This window comes from Lissotriton vulgaris, chromosome 7 (genome assembly GCF_964263255.1).
Source record: "Lissotriton vulgaris chromosome 7, aLisVul1.2, whole genome shotgun sequence".
In the NCBI taxonomy this organism is placed as follows: domain Eukaryota; kingdom Metazoa; phylum Chordata; class Amphibia; order Caudata; family Salamandridae; genus Lissotriton; species Lissotriton vulgaris.
The window spans coordinates 1,715,816,922-1,715,838,595 of record NC_141695.1 but is presented as its reverse complement, the minus strand read 5'-3'; the positions used below and the strand labels follow the sequence as shown (position 1 = coordinate 1,715,838,595).

Below are 21,674 nucleotides of genomic sequence, written 5' to 3'. Positions count from 1 at the left end.
GACTGTACGAGAATGTGTGGATAAGGGCGAGGAGGCCATGCTGGTCCTCCTCGACCTATCCGCCGCTTTCGATACGGTGTCCCACAAAATTCTTCTAGGACGACTGGAGCAGATTGGACTGAGCGGCACTGCCCTGGCATGGGTCCGTTCTTTTCTTTTGGGACGCTCACAGAGGGTTCTTCTCAGACCCTTTAAATCTGGATGCAAACCCCTCGAACGCGGAGTCCCACAAGGCTCAGCGCTGAGTCCTTTGTTTTTCAATGTCTACCTGGCCCCGCTAGCCAAGGTTGTGGAGGCATGTGGAGTCAGAGTGATCTCATATGCTGATGACACACAGCTGATATTTTCATTTAGAGATCACTCTGACTCCAGCCTCTCCAGCTTCCGCCATTGTCTTGGCGAAATCTGTTCGTGGATGTCCTCAAACCACCTGCGGCTTAATACCGACAAGACTGAGGTCTTGTTTTTTAATCAAAAAATGACCATTCCACCCCCATTATGGTGGCCAACGGTACTTAACCCCCCTCCAATCCCTGTCCACTCTGCCCGCAATTTGGGGTTCACATTTGATGATACGCTCTCCTGTAGCCCTCAAATCAATAAGGTTACTGCGACCTGCTTTGGCAAATTAAAAATGATGAGAAAGATCTTTCCATTTCTGCCTATGGAGGCCCGCAGAACCGTCGCTCAGGCCTTAATTACCGCCCATCTGGATTACGCCAACAGTCTTTATGCTGGGGCCCCTTTATATCAAATTGAACGCCTGCAAGTAGTACAAAATGCTGCGGCAAGACTGATTGGCAATATCCCATTCAGACAGCCGATCTCTGCGTTTCGCAAAGAACTTCATTGGCTCCCAATAGCCAACCGTATCAAATTTAAAACGCTTGTTCTGGCCTATCGAGCACTTAATGGCTCTGGCCCAGAATATTTAAGAAAGAGACTGAGACTGTCCCACTCAGTCAGAGACCTTCGTTCTAACAACCTGCGTCTCATGCTTGTGCCTAGATTCCGTCGCTCAAGAATGGGTGGCAGAGCCTTTGCTGTTCTAGCTGCCAAACATTGGAACAGCTTACCAATCGACCTCAGATTCGCCCCATCTGAAGCTCTGTTCCGAAGACGCCTGAAAACCTGGCTATTCTCTTCTATTTAGATTGCTCTTGCCCTCCAGTAGACAGTTTTAGTGCCGGGACACCCCCGTTGGGGGTAGCCGTGCGCTTTATAAAATTCATAAATAAATAAATAAATAAATAAATAAAGTGATCAATGAAGACAATCTTCAGAAGGCGCCTATGCTGTTTGCATGGGGCAAATCACAGAGTATGTTTCTGGAGGGTTATCATCACATTAGTCCATCTGCCCGAGTAACTTCAATTGTGGCCCCGGTGGAGGGCCAGAAACACACTGTGGATGTCCCTGGAGGTGGCTGTTTTGGGGGTGTTAGCTGAAGATCTACTCAAATTTCACGCCTCACATATTTCACCTCCCAGCTGAAGGGCCCCATGTTGTTGTAAAAATCAAAGCATGCTTAAGGGAAACTGTGTGGTTTCCTGAACTGTATGCACTGTTTCAGGGTACAGTCAACAGCTCATATGTTGTAGGGAGGGTCTCAAAAGCAAGTTCCATCCTTAAAGGGGGGACAATTAAATTTGCCCTGGCTCAAAACCACCATCCCAGAAAACTGTGGTGGAAAATGTTTTTTTTCTACCTTTGAACAAGTGACTCAGAATCTCAAAAAGGAGGGGGACATTCATGGGGTCCCTCAATTACAGAAATCAGACAATGGCTCTCCATTTTAGGGATCTGACTTTGCAGACTAGATAGAGGCACTTGACAATACACATCACAATATTTCTCTCCACTGACTTCAGGTGGAAGGACAGGTGGAAAGGTTAAATGGACCATGAAGAAAAATAGAAAGATTACAGTGGAACAATAGCTGAAATTGGAATGGGTGAGCTACAGTTTTATTAAGATGTTCGCATCATCACAACTGGCAGCTCACAGGCCATACATATAAGCCAAAATCGCAACGAAAGACTGGGCTGAATTTTTCACAAGCCTCTTTTTGAATCTCAATGCGATGACCAGTGATCTGCCTGATTATGTGACACTGTTTCCCCGGGACTGAGGGAATTTTAAGCTTTGGAAGAAATTCTCCTTTGCGCAAAGAATTAGCGAAGAGATTTGTAAGATGTCTCCTGGAAAGGCCCAGGACCCCATATTGTCCCACTGGATATACTGGGCCCGATTCACAGAAGAAACTTAAGACAAAATCCTAAACTTACTACTTTTGGTATTCACAGAATGGATTTAAGACTACTAACTTTACGTCCGCACTCGGGCCGGAGATTCCGGTCTGGAGGTGGAGCTTCCAGCCGGAGGTGGAGCTTCCGGCCCAGAGGTGGGTATTCCGGCCGGTGGTGGAGATTTAGCCATGGCCGAAATCTCCACCTCCGGGCCGGAAGTCCCACCTCTGGGCCGGAAGCTCCGCCTCTGGGCTGGAAGCTCCGCCTCCGGGCTGGAATCTCCAGCCCGAGTGTGGACGTAAAGTTAGTAGTCTTAAATCCATTCTGTGAATACCAAAAGTAGTGCCTTTCCTTGATTTCTCTTCAAATGTTGACACTGTGTGCCAAGGAAAACTTTAAAGTATATAAAAAAATATATGGACATAGATGAGAAATCTTCAGGTGGAAATGGGACTGTAGTCAGACAGCAAGGTACAAGTGTGTCTGGGTCAACAGGAGCGACTGCAGAGCCATGAATCAGGAATCAATTTGACACCTTTGCTGTTCTCTGTCAGCTTGAGCTGTGTGCAGGTTTGCGTTGACTCAGCTTGCAGCACCCACACCCGGAAACAGCGGGATGCCGACACACTAGACTGCCAACTTCAAGTCTTCTGTGGACATGAGCAGATGGACCGGCAGCTGCTGTTCATTTACTTGAAAGCAGGGTGCAGCGAAATAACATTTTGTCTTATCAAAAAGGAACACGAGTATCAAAAAGGCTGAGTATATTTATCGAATGCAATTTTTCATTTAATTGTGCTCTTCTCTTCACCTGCGCCCCTTCGCGTTCTTTGTGGTTGTTGAGAAAGAAAGAAGTCTGCACTTTTGGGGACAGCCAGTGACTCTGGAGATGGAGTTCATGGTTTTAAGTGAGAATTACACAGCTGTTCAGGGTCAGTGCTTAATATCTTCCAAGATCACCCTAATTGCCAACTGATCACATTTCTAATGTTTTTACATTGTTTTTTTTTTTATTAAAATCCGATCTGAACCAACCTGCACACAGAAAAATACACTCTGTGCAATTAATTTCACTGGCCAAAGATTAACCTGTCTTCCTCTCCGTCCTTTGGATTTTTTCTATCTTCCTAATGTTGAAATGAGTGGTTCTCAGATTTGAATATTGCTTTTACCTTACCAGGGGTGGGTCTGGTGGTATATTTCTACATTCAGAGGTGGCATATCAGCTGATTTACATTTCTCTCTGGATCTGCGCCTCTCTTAAGCGCTACAGAACCGGAAGTGACAAGAGGGACGACATGTTGGCCCCACGCCCTGTAAAGGTACACATCTTCTCTTCTCTGATGACTGTCAAAGGCATGACATGCACATATCAAGGTTTCCAGTATGTATCAAGCAGTGCTTGTCAGCGAAAATGAATTAAAAACCTATTACAGGGTTTCACAAAGACTGTGTTTGCACTATGTCTCCGCATTTCAACAGTATTTGACTGAGAGCATTGAGCACTATAATTACCTGAATGCTGAAGGAGGCGAGGCGCTCTGCCACACGAATGACAAAGTGCTAATGTGCCTTGGAGTGTGAGCCCAGAATCTAAAATGTCCGAACAAATTTAAAATGGCTGCTTAGCCTGGATTTAAAAACACAACCACATTCCCAAAATGAAATACATTTGTGCGTGTTGCACATGGTATTCAATTCAATTCAATTTAAATATTTATTAGGATTTGGAACTCAGATGAGGTCCACATAAAATACATACACGTTAATACAAGAAAATGTAAATATAGCAGCACTCATTCCACAAACAGTAAACAGAATAAAATGGCAAGATGTATCCTGAAGAGAACAAAAGTGTACGGGGGGCAATAAATATCAACAATTTAAAATACAAGATAAAAATGTAGAACTCATCCTCAGCAGCGTGTTTGATTTTAGCAGCGAACGGAATTTATAAAGCGTATCCTATCCTAACCAGAAAGCAATGCAGTAGCAGCGATACTTGTGTAAACGCAGTCCAGTATCTCACCTTATCTGAGACTTTAAGCTAGCAGCGGAACGAAGGTGGAAAAATAACACAGCATGTGTTGCACATGGTATGTTTTAGCAACACAGGAGGGAAAGCGCTAAAAAATGAATGGACGGGTTAATGCTAAATACAGATTTAGCGCAGTGCAGAAAGAAGTAAAAAAAATGATAGTTCACGATGTAAACAATAGGTCGGATGCGAGAGAGCAAAAGGTATAACTGCTTACAGAAAGGGAAAGAGAGAGGAGTTAGAGAGAAACCATACGCAAAGGAAACAATCAGAGATGAGAGGCAGAGGGGAGCGACTGAGTGACAAAGGAATAAAGGTAAGATGTGTAAGAAGCAGTGAAGAAGAGAGACAATTAAAAAGAGGAAACGAAGACAAAGATGAGAGCATCGAACGGAAAGAGACAAAAAGGAAACAGTGAAATGACCCAGGGATAAGCAGGAGACAATTATAATGATTTGTATTTGTGTGGTGCTTCGGGAGCTCTTCTCCCGTTTCTATGCGCTGTGGTGGTACTGAATTCACACTGAACAGATGCAGAGACTGAGAATGTGGTATTATGTGGAAGAGGAGAAGAGACAGAACATAGAGAAACAGAAAAGGGGTTTGGAGAGATAAAATGATGAAGAGGAAAACTTCCCTCTTGCAGCATTTTGGGGGCAGCCTGCTTATTTGGGCATTTGCATAATATATATTTTCACTGTGGATTTCCTCCTGTGATGAGTTACATAGCTCTGGCCAGGAGCATGCCAGGGCAAACTAATACCAGGTGAGTACCATCGTCATCAGTGACAGCTGTTCAGCAGCAAAGCACCAAAGATGTAGCAAAACAGAATAAGATAAAGGAAGTGGTACCCTCATAGAACCATCAGTGGCAGCATTTTGTCTCTTCCTTTGCCGCTTTTCCTGCAGAGAGGTGGTGCATCAATATTCTCTGGCGAGGTGGTAAAGTATCTCCTTCCAGCAGAAGAGGCAACACATTCAGTCAGCAGCAACAGCAGCTTCTTCAGTCCTGCAGGGGGCTCCACACAGAAGGCTTGCAGTCCTGCTAGATGAACTTGCCCATCCCATCCCTGCTGAGGGTGGCACGCCCTGGGCAACTCTTGCCATGCAAATATTGCCTCATGGTCTATCTCTGCTCTCTAGCTCTATTTTACCTTCCCCTCTCACAGTTCAAAAAGGAGAAAAAGGTAGTGGCTAAGATGTACTTGCCAAGGGCACCATCCCTGGCCTCCAGGTAGAGGCCTTCGTCAAGATGCTGGTCCTCTGGACCCTGCTCCACTGGTCAGTTAAGGTCTTCATTTTGAGGGTTACCGAGTCGCCTTTTGGTGAAACGTACACTCTTTTAGTTGCCTGCTGGCTCTTGTGGGGAGGTGGTAAGCAAGCCCTCCGCTGTCCCTGTACCAAAGATGACTGAGAGACAGAGCAGAGCCCTGCTTGCTCCTGAGTCAGGGAAAGAGCCCCATAAGAGGAAGCATCTGATTGGCTCATTGTCTTTCAGGTTGTGAAGGGCTGTGATATAACAAGGGCTCCCGGTTTTATGGTACTTATTTTTATAGCATTTCCGACTGTATTTACCCATGTTTATTTTTTACCCATCTTCAATCAATCAATCAGTGATCTTATAAAGTGCAAATACTCACCCATGAGGGTCTCAAGGTGCTGGGTGGGGCGGGGGATTCTGCGGTTCAGTCAAAGAGCCAGGCCTTGTGGTCCTCCCTGAATTGTGGCAGTGACAGGGATTGCCTGAGGTGGAGAGGCAGGGAGTTCCAGGTCTTCGCAGTGAGGTAGGAGAAGGATTTTCCTCCAGCCGTTGTCTTGCAGATCTGTGGGATGGTGGCCAGGGCCAGTTGGGCCGAGCGGAGATGTCTGGGTGGAGTGTAGAAGGAGAGGAGGTGGTTGAAGTATGCAGGTCTGGCGTTGTTCAAGGCTTTGTAGATGAGTGTGAGAAGCTTGAAGGTGATTCTTTTGTTGATAGGTAGCCAGTGAAGGTCTCTCAGGTGGCCAATGATGCGGTTGCGGCGTGGGATGTTCAGGATGAGCCTGGCGGAGGTGTTCTGGATGGTATGCAGTTTTTTGTGGAGTTTCTGGGTTGTGCCGGCACAGAGTGCGTTGCCCTAGTCAAGTCTGCTACTGATGAGCGCATGGGTGACCGTTTTCCTGGACTTGTTGGGGATCCACTTGAAGATCTTACAGAGGAGGTGGAGTGTGTGTAGGCAGGAGGACGAGACCGTGTTGATTTGGGGGTTCATTGAGAGCAAGGAGTCCAGGAAGATGCCGAAGTTTCGTGCAGGTAATGTCTCGTTGCAGGGCCTGAATGGTCCAGGCAGGGGGTTCTGCTGGTAAGGTCTGGAACACAAACAGTATCTTCGGTATTGCTGATACCTTTAGAGTGGCCACTCAACCCAGCCAGGAGACATGATTGCCATCTTGTCAAATCAGTTTTGATTAGTTGGTGGAGGGAGTTATAATTGAGTGCGGCCTTGGACGTAGGGGCCAGCTGAATGCCCAGGTAAGGGATTGAGGTAACTGCCCATTATAAGGGTTGCTGGTGGATGGACATGTACCGCCTCCATATCCAGTGAAAGCGAGAGGTTAAGTACTTGTGATTTAGGAACATTAACACAAAACACTGCTGGTTGCCCAAAAATTTCCAATTAATCTAGAAAGGCAGGGAGAGATGTGATTGGTTCGTCTCGGCCCACTATTACATTATTGGCATATAGGCTAATCAAGTGCTCCTCCCCTCCAACTGTGATTCCCTTAATAGCGGGGTTATCCCGTACCCGCTGGGCCATAGGTTCCATATACAACCTGAAAAGCAGGGGTGATAGGAGGCACCCCTGACACGTGCCTCTGTATAATGGGAAGGGGGCTGATGTCTGCCCCTTCACCCACACAGTAGCTTTTGGATGGCCATAGTTACTGAGAACCCACTTACAAAAGCGTTCACTGAGGCAAAAGTGCTGTAGTGTAGCCTTGACAAAACTAGGAAGAGTCCTATCATTTTCAAAAATGATTCCTTATAGTTAGGGCGCCTAAAGATAGAGGGTAGGAGGTGTGATACCTCAGGCGCATGGGTGTCTTCCTCACAGTGTATTACTCAGAATAAGGAGTGAACATGCAGTTTGAATAATATTTAAGGGTTTTTGTCATTGTTGTATATAGTGTGTTTGTGCATTATATTGTGATTATGAATTATATGTGATTTATTGTCTTGTCATATGTATTGTATATATTATGTTTGCTATATATGTATTTGTTTTTTTTTTAATATACAGCACCAGCCGATGACATGCGTACTTTACAAAATCATGTTTAGAGAGTTGTAAGAAATTAAAAATGACAGGGTAATTGATTGTGCCTTGTGCAGAAATAAAATAGTTGATTGATCCCTCCCTGCTTCTTTCCTATAAATACTTCTCTGTAGTGTAGCCTCAAGGTATGGCCAGTGGACCTGGCTGCTTGTCTTTTCGGCATCTATTGCCAAAGGCATTAGTTCCTGATTAGAGCGCTGACCCTTATCAATCAGATGCATGATCCATTTTGTGTTATCAATGCATGGGCGGTATGGGACAAAACCCGCTTGGTCAGGGGCAATGAGACCTGGCATGAGGGGCCAAGACGGGCAGCTAAAATGTTTGTGAATAACTTAGGGACGGATATAGGTAGCCTAATACTGGTCGGTAACAGCCGAAATTACCGAATAGGCCCATAGGAATGAATCGAAATTACCGAGTCGGTAAATACCGAATTGGTAATTACCGAATTTTACTGATTCGGTTAAATTTACCGATTTTTTTCCTACATAGCATTTACCGTTTCTAAAATACCGAATTGGCAATATTCGGTATTTTAGAATCGGTAAATGTAGATTACCTGCATATGGCCCTAAATGTTCACATTAAGAAGGGTTATTGGATGATATGAGGCACATTGCCTTTTAACTTTCCCTGGCTTTAGAATAACCACCACAGAGGCTTCTAGCATAGAGGGCGGCACTGAGTTTAGACCGACAATGGAGTTGAAGAGCTGGGTCAAACTGGGGGCGAGTGTCGTGCACGTTTCATAGAAAAGCACTGGGAAACCATCCCGTCCTGGGTATTTAAGGAGTTTCTGCCAGGCAATAGCAGATATGACTTCTTCTATTTGGATCAGTTGATCCAAATTGGCCGCCTGTTCCTACGTTAGTCTCATGGTCCGGTCCACCTGGGGGCAAAGTCTGCTCAAAGTATTACTCACTGTAGAATTCTCAGAAGGTGGAGGCGATTGAACCGTCCCCAGTATGTTCGGTACCTTCTGTGGCTTGAAGGCGGTGCACACACACAGCTTCTCTCTGGGGCTGATTCACAGAACTAACTTAAGACAAAATCCTAAACTTACTACTTTTGGTATTCAGAGAAGTTAGGATTTTGTCTTAAGACAGACTTAAGACAGACTTAAGACAAACTTAAGACAAAATCCTAACTTCTGTGAATACCAAAAGTAGTAAGTTTAGGATTTTGTCTTAAGTTAGTTCTGTGAATCGGGCCCTCAGTGCCTATAGCCTGTTGGCTAGAAGGTTCCTGCATTTATTAACCCCCCACATAAAAGGAGTGGCTAAGTCGAAGGGCAGTGTATTCTGCTTTATCCAGATCAAGGCTCACTGGTTGCAGTGCCTCTACCTGCCACTAAATTTTCAGGGCCCCAGTGTGTTTGTGTATGTGTTCAAGCTCGCAAACCTGTTCGTTCAATCGCCTCTGTTTCTCCCGACAGATTTGTTTTTTTGTTGCTGATCAGCTCCCCCTTAATGACCGCCTTTAGTGTGTCCCAGAGTGTGGAGATGAAGGTGTCAGCTGTATCATCTAGTGCCTGCTCTCTGTGTCAGGGTCTGCTGCTCCACCACATCAAACTGTGGTGTTTCTTGTATCAGGGTGTAAACTCTCCTCCCAAGAAACATCGATTTTGGGGATCTGGGGACTCCCCCAGGGGTCCAAGGGCGAATGCCAGTCCACTGCCCCTCAGTCTTGTGGGCGCCAGTTGTTGCGCCATGTGTCAGTGGCCCTGCTCCTGCTGATGACTGCTGGGTCTAAGACTGGGTGTGGCCTGGATGTCATGCAGGTCGGGTTGTCCGTGGTGCTCATGCCAGTGTTCTGGGCAGGGGCAGAGGCAGGGCTCGAGTCGGGATACCACGCAGGTGGACAGCATCCCCCCACTTATTTTACCGAGAACTCGATAATTGGAGCAAATGGAGCCACACATTCACACTTTGGCCTCTCTGGGGCAAGATCGGAGTTCATAACGCTGCTCACGCGCTGGCTTCTCTGATGCAATCGCATCTGAGGGGTGAGGGAGGGGAGGCAATAAGTCTGATTGTGCAAGCCACCTTTCGTGTCGTCACTTCCTGTCGTGACGTCAGCGTCCCCCCACTTCTTTTTTTAGGACTTGTACCCTGGGCAGAGGCCTATGGAAACTCTCTCTGGTAGGCCTGCCCCTGGGCTGGGATGCTACCTCTTCTCCCCGGAGGAGGCCAAGCCACAATGTAGGGGTACATGGTGTCCAGCAGCAAAGATCCAGGTTAGCAGCTGTCACTTCAGGCAATGGCCACAGCAACGCTCCCCGGCGTGGAGCAGCAGAGTGAAGGAGGATGGCACCCCCTGCTGGCCTTAGCGATAGGAGCACACCACCTCCAAGGACTCAGTGCGATGCAAGGGCTCGCCGCCCGAAGGAAGCACTACCACCTGCTCTCGAGGGTCCCCTCGCTGATGGGGGAAAGGGGACACAGACCCCGGGGGCAAGGAGGCCTGCCCACCACAGGGCCATATCGTTAGGCCCAGTGCTTCAAATGGGCCGGTACTCACCGGTACTGAGTACCAGCACTTCTTAGATTCATCACTCTGAGTACCGGCACTTCTCTACTGCCGAGGAGAGTACTAGTGCTCATGAAGCCCTGGTGCTGGCGGCCTGTCTCTGACAGCCAAGGCACTTCTGTAGCCCTAAGCCGAGCCCCCGCTGAACTATTCAGCTTGGGCTCATCTGCATACCGTCTGGGCGTTCACCATCATGCTGTATTGCAAACACAGAAATCGAGGCAGCCCGGTGACAGCGCTATTCAGAAAGCCGTGGTAGGTAAACAGGTTCAAATGGCATTAACCCCACCTGATTCTTTTGTGTAAGTGTCTGCTATTGTTTGTCTGCTTGCCTGTGATTGTTTTTGTGTGAGAGAAATACGAGAGACAGGGGGAGAGATTAGACACATGAAAGCATATTAAAGGAAATCTGTGGAATGCTTGTGCATGCACGTCTGCTTGTTTCTTTCTGTGTCGCTCGAGAATATAGGTATTGTGCCAAGCAACAACAATTAACAGGAGTGATGTTGCATATATTACAAAACAAGGACATGTGAAAATATCACCACGTTTGGCTTTCGCTGTGTAATGAGTAAACACACCTTCTTTGTTTATTGAAAGACATTTCTAATAAAAAAAGTAGTATTTAAGTGAAGAAGCATGTCTTCCCCTAAGCCCCGCCCACTCGCCACATTTAAATGAGTACCTGCAATTTTTTAAAAGTACTGGTTAGGCCTGCAGGCACTGTGCCACCATTTTGTCGCAGGTGGCCCGCAGTGCTCAGGGTCCTTCACTGATCCAAACCACCGCTGAGGGGGGCGGTCAGCTCATCACCCCCTCCTCCAACACTTCAAAGCCTCTGGCAGCTTAAGGTGGGCCGGGGGTCATTTGCCTTCCGGCAATGTAGCAATAGATTGGGCCAGGCTGGCCGCGGGGACGGAGACAGAGAGGCACGACTCAGTCATCCTCCATCTTGGCAACGCCCCCCAAATATTAACTTTCTACACAAATATATGTTAAAATATGCCTGTATTTAAGGAAATTTCATCCTGTTTTTAACTCCCCATACTGTCAATCTTCTTATTTGTTGGCCTAGAATTCATGATGGGCGGCATGATAATTTAATTCCAGGCCCCCAAAGCAACAAGAATGGCTTGGCAGGCAGGTGCTACTTATTTTTAAAGTGTATTGATTTTAAAGAAGGCAAAGAGCGCCACCATGTGGCAGACTCTCATTACTGCCGGTGTTGACAATTAAGTGCCACTGTCAAGCACCGAAAACCACCAGCTCAAATTGAGCACTGGATCCCGCTATTGAAACCTTCCTGTTTAGTTTCTTTGGAGATCCTGGAAGGGACTTTAGAGGTCGCTTAAGGCGGTGTTGGTGGTGAAGTTTACTAGTGCTTTTACCCCAATTTTGGACATGGCCAAGGAGGCCGGCTCTGCAGGTCCATGCCTCTTTCTACAGAGATCTTCATGCTTCCTTGTCAATAGTGCTTTCACTCTGATGCTCCAGGAGGAGATCTTTATAAGGATCTGCTTCATTCTTTATCATATAGCACACCCGAAGGCTGGTCCAAATACCAAGTTCCTTTTCTATGGCAACTCTTTGTCTAGGAGCTAACAAAATATAACACCTTTCTTTAGCATGGTAAGCTTTTCTAAGTACAAACTCTTCTACGCAGGTGTTTTTGACTATAGTGGAAGCGACACGGACCATACAAATACCCACCTGTTTTTGAGCAGCTACCTGTTTCTTCCCCAGTTAGATGATGTTTTCCATATCATGGACCAGGAACCTGGGAGAGCCCTACATTGCTAAGAAATCAACTGGCGGGTCTGCTGGCAGCACCTGTTGGAGTTCCTACCTTTTTATTAAACAAGCAGTGACAGGCTAAAATAAAGGAGGGCCAAATGTGTAACTTTCTCAATTTGTTTTGAGAGAAATACCCGTTCACCCAGGTAATAAAAGTACTCAACGCTGCCAAATACAGTTTTATTTCTTGCTGGAGCATCTAGATTACGGAAACGATTGCAATATTAAGATTTGCCATTTGCTACACCTCATAATGTCGTACTCTTTGACACTCCCAGCATACGCTCATGTTTTTCTGTGTCTCTCAAGCATCCTGTTTTCAAAAGAGTTCTTAATCAAAATGCACACATATAACCATACATAATGATGGTTTCATTCAGTCTTCTTCATCCATTGGTTTTACCAAGTGTCATTCACATTTTTAGGTCAAGCCTGGGCAGTACATGCTCTGCTGCGAAGCATGCAGTAGTGGAGTATGGCTTTAAAGCCCCGCCCACTCTCCGCCCATATTTTTAATTGGCTTGTGTCCTTGTCCTTTGTAAACACTGGCTTCCGAGTAGTTATTAGGCTAGTTAGTACCTCTTTGGTACCGCCTTGTCTGCATTTGTAACCTCCCATGGTGACTGGCCTTTTTACTTCTGTTGTGACACGGTATGTCTTATTTAGTCTGTAAGCACTATTTTCTTTAATGAGTTTCTCCTACTGCAGGGATGGCGTGCTTTCCTCGCCGCTTTCTCTTTCAAGCAGCCCCGGTCAATGGTGGCCGCTTCTTTGAAGTGAAATAGGTCTTACATTTATAAGAGCTTGAGCTATTGACATTGTAAATGACAATAGCTTAAACTCTTGTAAATGCGAGACCTATTGTATTGCAAATGCTTGTTTTCCGTGCACCACAGCATGGAGAAATGGGTCAGCCGACTTCATCCATTGGCTGTCGTGCCCTGAGAGTGACAGCATTTTACCTCTTCACTTGAGGACAGTGGCCTAAAAAGAAGGACACGTTAATGCCGGTGCTATATTGCCTGGTCTGGTTGTCCAACCCTTCACTTTTATAACATTTTCACTTAGTATTCTTTCGAAACATATGCCTGCCCCCTTCAGATGCAACATGTTAACCTTTTTTACCTTTAATTTTTGATTTCTGTTGCTTTTACTTGCATTAAATACATAGATAAATAAATAAATACATACAAACATTGTAAGATTGCCAAGGCCAGACCAATTGGTTTTGCTAATGCTTGTAAACTGTGAATGGAAAAGAAGAGAGCATCAGAAGACAGCAGCCTAGGTGTTGGCTTTCCCAGGACATTGCCTGCATCAGTGCACTGCAAGGCTAACCGCACTCTCCAATTCATTTAGATTTAATTGAAACCTGGCCTGAGTGGCTTCCATGACCTATTGACCTTCTCTTCTCTGCCTGCTGCTCAACCTCAGAGTGGATTAAGGAGCAGCTTCTGTTTCATGTTAAGTGCAGGCACTTTTGTTGCAAGCAGCTTCTTCAATCTTGGACGTTCCTGGGTGTGGACAGTTCTTGCTCAGGCCAGATTCCCAAACACAAGCAGGAGCAATTATATATATATTTTTTTATTTTTGCAACTTTATATAGCACAGACATGATTTGAAGGCATCCCAGCGCTTTACAACAAGCGGGATATAAGGATTAGGTTATGTTATGTTATGCTAAGGTATTTATAAAGCGCATGGCTACCCAGCGCTAGATACAGAGAAGAGGTCCGCAGAGATAAACAGAGGGTTAACCAGAGGAGAGCCAGGTTTTCACGGCCCTTCTGAAGACTCAGTGATTCTGGATGCTTCTAATGAACAGAGATGCCCCGGTTACTTACCGGTAATCTTCATTACTCCGAGTATAGTCTTCCTCGCCACATGATTTACATAGTGAGCTTTAGCTCCACAACAGAACCCTCCAAAGCAAAAGAAAAACACCTCCCACCCCCTCCCAACATGGCCGACCAGTCCCACCTGACCTCTATAAGAGGCGGACCGGCCCAACCAACAGCCTGATCTACCAAGCAAACAATGAAGCCGATAGCCAGACAGGGAGGGGGGGAGGGAACTCATGTGGCGAGGAAGACTATACTCGGAGTAATGAAGATTACCGGTAAGTAATAGGGGCATTACCTCCTCGTTAGTCTTCCTCGCCACATGATTTACATAGTGAGCAAATACCCAAGCCAACAAGGCTTCATTGACCACCATAACAACAACACCACACGGTGATGCAGAGAAACCAACCCAAGGTTGAAGTAGAATAAATGAAAAGAAAACAGGGATCACAGGAAACCTGAAATCAAGACCTAAAGGAAAAGTAGGCCAGCCAGGAGCCGCAGCACCTGCACTCCGCACGGCCCCAGCGAACACCCCCGGGACCGAAAGAGACCCATGAACAAGGAGTGGGACGACAACGTCGACGCCCGACAAACCTCCACAGAGGAAACACCCTGAAGGGGGCCCAGGACACCGAGCCACTCCCCGTGGACTGACCCGGGACCCTCGCCGGATCCACCGAACCCAGCGAAGCATAGGAAAAGCTGATAGCCCGTGGAAGCCAGCGAACCAAGGTGGAAAAAAAGGCTAGCGGCCCGAACGAACCGGGCCAAAAGACACCAACAGGCCATTCCACCGGGACAGGAACGATGTGCGGCCAAGAGAAGCCAAAACAGCACGCCGGACAACCAGCACGGACAAGAGAGGAACCTTGTCGGCAGGGAAAAGGCGGTAAAGACACCACCCTAGCCCGGTACACCAGGGAAGGAACCCCGGGAAGGAAATGGGGGACACGCCGGAGGGACAACCTGTCCGGCAAAACCCGCACGAAGGGAGGGGCGCGGAGGCACGACCCCCGCACGCCCCTCCGCCCAGCAGACACCACTGCCACCAGGAATAAACCCACCTAAAAGGCGAGGAACCGCAAAGCCACCGAGGCCAGGGGCACCAAGGGCGGACCCTGAAGAGCTCGTAGACTGAGAGAGAGAACCCACGGGGGAGACAGGCAGAGCGTCCGAGGGCGACGGAGAAAACAAACTCCGGAGCCAAGCGAGCCACCAGGGAAACCAGCCCGTCGAACACCGGACTGTGGAAGGCCCGCAAGGCAGCCCATCGGGCCCACCGGGAAGAAGCGGCCACGCCCAAGGAAAAATCCCTCAGCCAGGAATCCAAGACCCGCAAGGGGTCCACGGAGGAGCGGTCAGCACCAAGCCGACCGCACCAAAGCCAGAGGGGAGCCCCTCGCCAGGCACAGTAAGAGAAAGTGGAAGACCAGTGGTAGCCCAGCAGCAAAACCACCGCCCCAGAAGATCAACCCTGAGCAAGCAGCGACAACCGCTCAAGAATCAGGCCTGCAGAGGAAGGCAGGCCAGCAGAAACGGCCGGCTCATCCCCGCCTCCGGGTGCGGGGGACCCAACCCTGGAACGAGAAGAACCCTGTACGGCCAGTAGGCTCGAACCGCCCGCTCGCAAAAGGAGCGGGTACCAGGGGCGGCGGCCCCGCCGGGAACCACAAACTGGAACGCTCCCCGAAGTTGCGAGACAATGCTCAGGGGTCAAGCCACTCAGCACTGTATCGTTCCAACAGAAGTCCATGCGCTACCGAAGCGCCCAGGAGTACTCCGGCCCTGCCCAAGCGAATCCCGTAGCACAGAGGGCACGGGGGAAACGCGAACCTCATACCGAAAGGTCAAGCGACAGACAGGGCAACCACAAGGACCCGGGAGGAGAGAGCAGAATCCGGGCCGGAGGGCCGAGGCCCCCACTGTGAACAGGGCCACCGGAGGCAGACCGAGTCGAGGCCCCAGGCGCCGAAACACCACCGGGGTCAGGGCGAGACCAGGCAACGAAGGCTAGATCAGACCCAGTCGAACCGCCCTCACCCAGTCGGACCCCGGGGGAAAGAAAGCCCGAAGGGACAAGACCGGTGACACCTACACCAGCAGGACGACCGACCCGACCAAGACCTGGAGACACCGAATGCACCGGTGCAACAGATGGCAGGCCAGGAGGATCGTTAGTGGGATCCAAAACCCACGCCTCCAGAGGAGACCGCGGCCTAAACACAGCGCCCAAGACCACTCGGCCATCCGAAGCACGAGGAGCCGCGCGATAGCAGGAGAACCCAACGACCCCCAAACGCCCCCTACCCCCCCGGACGAACCAGAGGGGAGTACCGGGACCAGGAATATGGAACGCCTCACGTATTAGCGTGTCATCCGTGCGCCGGGGCCATGCTAATCTTTCCAACTTCAGTAAATGTGCTGCCGAAGCGAGCACCATACGACCCCCGAAGGCGTACAAGCCCGAGACGGGATCCGAAGGGACCCCGACGGAGGAGAGACACCGCCTGACGTGCAGCCCACGAAAAAGAAGAGGCCGAGAGGAATCACCCCTCCCGACAGGGAGCGACAAGACCCACACCCGGCGGAGAACATCCACCAGGCGGGCCAGGAGCACAGCTCCCACCGCCGGGCCGGAAGGCCAGGCCAACGGAAGTACCCGCAACTGAGAGAGGGAACCCCCACTCGCCGGCCGGCCCCACAGGCTGACCCCAGGTGTCTGGAAAAACCAACAGGCGAGACCAAGGACGGAGCCGGCCCCCCTCAACCCGTCGAGAAGGCAAACGCCCCGGGGACAGCCGCGTCCCAAGACGGGACGCAATGGAGGCCACAGCCCCCCCCCCCCCCAGGGAACCCCCAGGAGAGAGAGGGCCGAAAGCCAGAACCTAGGGGCGACAAAAGGAAGGGAGCGGCAGACCCAGTACCAGACCGGGGAGAGCCGAAACTCGGGCCCGGATCCACAGGCGGACGGGGAGTCCGAAGGAAGGCCGCGTCCGGGGGAGCGGGCCCCAATGAAAAGCCGTCACCGACGACAAGGACGCAGCCAGACCAGACGGCCGTGTCTTCTCTGTATCCTTCCCCAGCTTTGCGGCCATCTGAGTGGCAAAGGTGACAAAGTCCACCTCCCCAACGCCCAGCACAATGGACGCAGGCAGAGGCCGGGAGACCGGAGACATGCGCAGAGAACGCACCCCGAGAAACCCCGGGAATACCCCCGCCACCGGCAGAGGGAAATCCACGCCCTAACGCGGGACGAATCACGCACTTGCGTGACCTCCCTGCGTAGGGGCCATGCCGAACTGCACAGAACCGCAATACGTCACAAACATAGCACACAACACCCCCGCAAGGGCCTAAGGCGCTCGCACAAAAGCTGTTGTGGACCCCCACCTGACTAACTCCCTGGGGCGTCCATCCCCGGACACCCCTGAAGCACGGAGGGGGCCGATGCGGAGAAAAAGCAAGCAAATGCCCAGAGCCGCAGAACGTGACTCCAGGTTGGGTAGGCACCGAGGCATAGAAATACCAGGACCGGGGACGCAACCGACCCCCAAGACCCGCCGAGGCGGGGAACCGCTTATTGGGCCCGGGCCCGCCCGGGACCGCTGCACCAACCATCGGGCCACACTCCCACTGGACGAGAGGTAGACGAGGCGAGGAGGGGTCAAGGGCCCCCGCCGCGCAAGGCCCGAAGGGCTAGCATCGCCAAACAGGGAGACCCCGTAGACGGAGACAGAAGGGATCCATCACCCCCCCCAAGGAGACCAGAAGGCACAGCCACCCGGCCTCTCAAACTCACTCGAGTCCGGAGCAACCTGACGGCCCAGGGCGAGCCAGGGCGTCAGAATGGGAAAACAGACATAAGGGCTCTGACCCCACGTCGTACCGCGCACCCATAGGTCGCGCCAGTGTACCACAGAGAAGCTGGACATGACACATTGGTTAAGTTACACAAGGAAATTAAGTAATTAGCTCAGAATTACAGGATGTGCAGTCGACCCCGAGGTTCGAACCTTGGTTTCCAGCACCAAAGTCTGTACTCTAGCTGTCAGACCATAATCTCTTGTCCCAGTAAATGGCAAACAACCACATCAAACAACACGAACACTACACATTGTGTTGCCTGCGACAGCCAGACAATACCGGGCCGGACACAAAAACATTAGTGAAACTGCAATTACATCGCGCCAGTGACGCAGTCAAGGATATAAAAAAAAATGCCCTCACCGAGGAATGAACCCCGGACCCTTCGAGGAGGAGACAGACGCGCCCTGCACGCAGCGTCCAAATCTGCCGGGGAATGCCGTGCCAGACCGATGAAAGACATCATCGGACGCACCTGGAGGCAACCAAACCCCGCCCCCGAGGGGCGGGGGGCGTTCGGAGCCAACACCAGCTCCGCAAACCGCCGCGGCCCGTAGGGCCAAATGATACGAAGGGAGGCGGCGGCGCACAGCGCCGCGGAGAGAGCATCCGGACCCGGACAGCGGAGCCCCCGAGGACCCGCCGACAGGCAAGGTAGGCCTGTAGTGAGAAGGAAGGATCCTTCGAAACCGGGACGGGCAGATTCCCTAACACATCGCACTGAACCTCTGTGAGGGAGCGTTAGCGACTCACCGCCTCGAGGCCGGGTAACACACGCTGTGTGTTCACTGATTTCACCCGCCTCGCCGAAGCGCTGCTGCTCCAGGCACGGCCCCCAGCACGTCGCGCTCTACCCCTGTGAAAGCCCAGAGCCGGCAAATGCAGCCAGCGCACACGCTGGAAAGAAAGTAGAGCGCAACACCCGGCGGAAAGCCAGGCACGAGGCCAGAACTATAGTTGCACGAGACACAGTCGGGAGAGGCGGAAACTGTCATGACTAGCCAGCCCTCCTTAGTAGACCCTCAAATGCAACAGCATTTCCCCTCAAATCATCCACATACCGCAGTAAGAATACATGTCGTGATTTACAAACTGCAGGCAGACAGGGGAGCAGCTCGAGCCCAGGGGAACAAGATACACATGGGCTTCTGCTGCGTTGGACCCAAACGCCCACATAGTGGCCAGGGCCCATCCGTAACGACCTGGGAAAACCAAGGGAATGACTAAACACCCCACATCCCCGGCCGCCCCCCCCCCCCTGTAGACCCTTGGCACGCTATAGCAGCACCTAACCGGCCCCACAGGACCGGGGGAAGGAAGAGGGGGGGGATTAGTAGGCATAAGGCACCAGGGACCGCTAGAGCCGGTCCTCAACCCTAAACCCCAAGGGCCAGCTCACGCCGGCCCAGCTTACCTGAACAGCGCCTCTGGAGAGAATCGCGCAGAACAAGAAAAACAGGCTGTTGGTTGGGCCGGTCCGCCTCTTATAGAGGTCAGGTGGGACTGGTCGGCCATGTTGGGGGGGGGTGGGAGGTGTTTTTCTTTTGCTTTGGAGGGTTCTGTTGTGGAGCTAAAGCTCACTATGTAAATCATGTGGCGAGGAAGACTAACGAGGAGGTAATAAAGCGTTCCAGAGGTGGGAGCTTTGGCGCAAAAAAGAGCGCCCTCCTGTTCTCGCTCTTCTAACCCGAGGAACACAGGCTAAATAGAGCTTCGCTGAGCGTAAGGCCCGAGAGGGGACATGTGAACGGAGCAGATTAGATAGGATGGGATGGGAGGCTCCTAGCAGGTGAGAATGTTATGAGTAATGCATAGAGCCTTGAAAAGAATTCTCTTATCCACAGGGAGCCAGTGTAGCCAGTGGAAGAAGCTGGAAACTGGACAGAGCAAATAGAAGCTGTGCCGCAGCATTTTGGGCTATCTGAAGTCTTTTGGTCATTATCTTATTGGAACCCAGAAACAGCGCATTTCAGTCGTCCAACATAGAGAGTATAGCACACTGGACAATCATCTGGCGAGTGTGAGAGCCACAAAGTCCCAGAACGGGTTGCCTGCCACCAACTTCGACTGGGCTTCGAAAAGGACAAGGTGCTGGCGACCCATACACCCAGATTTCTTACCGCCGTTTTGGGCTGAGGAGGTGGTCCTAATGAGGGGGGCCACCAGTGATCGCCCCATTGAAGGATATTTTTCCCTAAGATAAGTATTTCAAATTTGCTAGAGTTTAACTGAAGGTAATTGGCCGCCGTCCACTCCGTAATAATCACCATGCCATTTTGAAATTTAGCTAGGTTCTGTGTGGAATTGTTAGAAAAGGCGGTCACAAGCTGCGTATCGTCAGCATAGGATACCGGTGTGATGCCCAGGGATTTTGCTCACATTGCAAAAATAATGGCCTACCTTTTGGCTTCATGTAAGGTTGCCTACTGTCTGGGTTACTGTGGGTTACATTACTAGTAATTAAACTGAAACTATTAGTTCAGTGGATGTGAGCAGGAGTAACCACAAGAAACTGCTACAGCAATTGGGCAGACGAATTACACAGTTGCAGCACCATTGTAGATGGTGGAGGCAAACAACAAAGGCAGCTCAGAAAGTCATGGAGCAAGAACATAAGTCTGTTCAAATTTCACAAAGTAAAAATAAATGGCCTACTTTTTGCCTTCCTGTAAGGTTGCCTAGTGCCTGGGGATAGAAATCTTCAAACGTGGGGATATTTTTCAATTTAGGATTGGAATTAAAAAGTTCAGTAGCAACAGCAAAAGTCTTTCTTTTCGATAAAGCGGGGTGAATGCATAAAGCAAAGGCCCTCCTATCAGAAGGGGTGGGGATGCATGACTGTGGAGAATGACCTTAGGAACAGGCTGGGGGGCAGAAAGAGGAAGAAACAGTACCGAGGCAGCCAAAGTTAAGCCGGACCACAAAAAAAAAGTTCTGGTCTGGTGTTATCCCATAAGATCATTAAGATCCAGCTCTAAATCTCTCTTGATTCATCCACGTGTACATTACGTCACGTAACAGATGTCGGTCCTTTTCTTATGTTGCTCCTCAACTCTGGAACAAACTAACTCTGCATCTATTGACTATCACAAATCACCTATCTTTTCGTAAAAACTTAAAAACCTGGCTTTTCCCAAAATGGCCAGTGCTGTATCACCATGCCTTTGTCAAGGTTTGTGTGTTCTTCGCTGCTAAGCGCCTTGAGACCTCACGGTGAAATGTGCGCTCTACAAGAGCATCAGACTTGTGACTATATGACCACGAAGAGAGATGCAGAGCCCTGCCACGGCCTTCTGTATTGATAAAAGCTGCGTAATCATTGGGGACTCTTCACACACCAGAGGTATGTTTAACTACATGTGTAAATAATTGTTCCAGATATCAGCTGCAAAAACAATTGTTTGTGGATGTTTCTTGATGGTGAGCACACACATCTCAAACTGGGCTTTCCATGATTTGTAGCATTTTTTATGGTGAAATTTTAGGCAAAATCATTGGATTTATAGAATGTTTTAGAATCTGTTTGGGGCAAAATCAGTACATTAGCAGCACAATCAATATTATATTTTAGATATGAATCATCGCCTTTAGGATATTTCATGAATATGCTTTGGACCTAAACTATCATACTTACAGAATTACATAGACAAAGGAGACATAATCTGGGGATTTGCAGAATGCATTTAAGCGTTTTTGAAGGTAGTTCGTTCCACTTCTGTAACTTTGGATTTATTTTTAGTGAATAACCAGGACTTCCATGAACTGAATATTCCTGTTTTGTGTTTGAACTATTCATACTGCCGACAGGAACCTTGAATGAGGTTAATTAGGGACAGTTGATGGGGTTCAACAGCTAGTCTCTTTTTGGAAAAAAATATGCAAATTTGGGAACATAAGGATGCGTCATCGATTACGATGTTAAACCATGACACTACATTTTAATATAAAACTGTGCATAAAATGCTCTAAGCCTGCATCACACATTTTTTGACAAAGTTATTTTGGGGCAAGTCACCCAAGCTCTGTGTAAATGCAC

At 49.4% G+C, this 21,674-nt stretch overlaps 1 protein-coding gene and 1 pseudogene across 1 annotated transcript in view; both read right to left on the bottom strand.

Moving 5' to 3' along the window:
* LOC147706388 (vesicle-associated membrane protein 1-like) overlaps positions 1-21,674 on the bottom strand; it is a 75,740-nt gene that overhangs the window by 35,359 nt on the left and 18,707 nt on the right. The window lies entirely within an intron of this gene.
* Positions 16,116-16,211, bottom strand: LOC147706389 (U6 spliceosomal RNA; annotated as a pseudogene).